Source organism: Fukomys damarensis, unplaced genomic scaffold (genome assembly GCF_012274545.1).
Source record: "Fukomys damarensis isolate Sample0158 unplaced genomic scaffold, DMR_v1.0_HiC HiC_scaffold_2, whole genome shotgun sequence".
In the NCBI taxonomy this organism is placed as follows: Eukaryota; Metazoa; Chordata; class Mammalia; order Rodentia; family Bathyergidae; genus Fukomys; species Fukomys damarensis.
The window spans coordinates 48,588,546-48,590,936 of NW_022900914.1; positions in this window are offsets into that span (position 1 = coordinate 48,588,546).

The following is a 2,391-nucleotide window of genomic DNA, read 5'->3' on the forward strand; positions in this document are numbered from 1 at the left end:
CCTCGCGGGCGTAGGCGTCACAGGTACTGCGGGGACAGGGGCCGCCCGGCGGGGGGCGGTGGAGATCCAGGCTGAGACAGCGTCCTAGGAGGGAGGGCTCCGCTCCTGAGAACCGGGAGCAGCTGGAGTGGAAAGGGCCCCACGACCGCTGACCTGGCAGGGGAAACTGAGGCACGACCCCCATAGAAAGACCCCGGCTCGAGGCAGCGGAGCAGGGGACCTGGGCTGCAAGGCCAGAGCTGTAGCCGCCAGAGGACTCCGCCCTGCTCGGTTGTACGAGTCCCGGACCCCTACCTTCCCACACCACCATCTTTGACTACTTTTTTTTTTTTTTTTTTTTTTTTTTTTTTTTTTTTTTTTTTTTTTTTTTTTGCTACTGGGAATCGAACTCAGGGCCTCGTGCTTGCTGGCAGGCGCTGTGATACTGAGCTACATCCTCAGCCCGCCCACACCACCTTTGAGGGTAACGCTTGGTGGCCCATACACTAATTCCCAAACTTCTCTCATCCCGAACTCGAGACCCTTTGCCGAGGTGGATGCTATGGGTAGTTCTGGTAAAGCCCCAAGACCCACTACTGTCCGCACTGCTCAGGATCGCGACCTGGACTGCAGAGTCCCAGTGCTTAAAGGCACTGCAACCTGACGCGCTCTGAGGCGCGGTACTGAAAACAATGCGAATGTAGCTGTTAGGGTACCTCTGCCCTCTTGCTTTAACCTACGCAAGCTTTTGCCGTGTTGGGCTATGTAATTCGTGCTTGCTTATGTTCCCATGAGGAAAAGAGGAGCAAAGTTAGTTTAAGCCTTAACTACCATACCAAGATCATCCTAACACTCTTACTTGGTTTCTATTCCCGCCCTCCCTCCCCTAACCTGCAGGTCCTCAACCCAGTTCAGCAGTGCACTAACCCCAAATCCCACACCCCTCCAGACCACACTCTACCTGAGAGCCGCGCCCACCCCTCCAAGTGACCCTTCACCCGAGGCTGAATTGCAGTTTACTCATTTTTGTTCCAGTTGTCTCATTTTCAAGTTGGTTTTTGCATGGGTTTTACATCCACAGGTCCGAACTTCAAAATGTCTACTAAGACATAAAGAGAAAAGTTTCCTTTTTCACCCTCATCCCCTAGCCACCTACTTGGGGAGGTATTTTATGCATATTTAATACCTAAACATGAACCTCCATACATCTAGTCTTTCTTCCCCTTCCCTGTGCATACCATACACACTGCACTTTATACTTTTCACTAGACCACGTCTTAGAAATTTTCCCAGTCCATAAATTGTTCCTTTCACAATCACAAGAGTCCATTGTAAGAATGTAAGATAATCAATCAGACCCCATTGTTTCTCATTTGTTCTTACAGTAAACAGCGCTTGCAGTGGATAGCCTGGCACACAGAATGTCCCTGCATAGCCAAAATTGCTGGCTTAAAGCATGTGCGTTGGACAGTGTTGCCAGATTGTTCTCTGCAGAGCTTGCACCCCCACTGTCCTTCCCCCAGCTGTGGATAAGAGCGGCAATTTTCCCCATAACCAAAAGTGTTTAACCCAACTTTTGAAACAGACAAACTGATAGGCGAAAGAAATGGTACATTTTCTAGTACAGGTTATGTTGAACATTTTTCGTATGTTGAGAATCACCTGTATTTCCTTCTCTGTGAATTATCTGTTTGTGTACTTTGTTCAATTTTCTAGTTGGCTACTAAAACAATCAATTTGTAGAAACTCTGTATTATTGGGGAAATTAGCCCTTTGACTGTAATGAACAGCAAATATTTTTCCTCAGTTTACTAGCCTTAGAAAAAAATTTAATTTTCAGGTGTTTGAATGTATTAATACTTTTTCCTTTTTGTTTGTTTTGGTACCGGGAATTGAATCCCGGTCCTTGCATTTGCAAGGCAGGTGGTGGAGCCATTAGACTAAATCCCCGGCCCCTTTTTTCTTTTTTTACTACTGCAAATTGAACATAGGGGTGCTCTTTCTTTGGGTTATATTCCCAGCCCTTTTTATTTATTTTAGTTTTTTGGTACCAGGGATCAAACTTGGGAGCTTGCGCTTGTGAGGCAGGTGGCAGACCACTGGGCCCCTTTTTTTTCCTTCTATATTTTCTTTTTTTTTTTTCTTCTTCTTCTTTCCATTTTTCCAAGATCTGAAATCCACTGGAGGGAATTTATCTCTTCCCCCACTGCATTGTCTTGTGGATTGTTATAGTTACATATTTTTCAATAATTTTTATTTTATGGGCACATGTTTGCAATTCACGCAGTTTACCGTTGTCTTGGGGAGTGGTTATATAAAATTTCTATTGACTTTCTTGCTCTGTGCTTGGCTTTTTTTTTTTTTTTTTTTTTTAAAAGTTATTTTTTTTTTTTTAATAATTTTTTTTTTTTT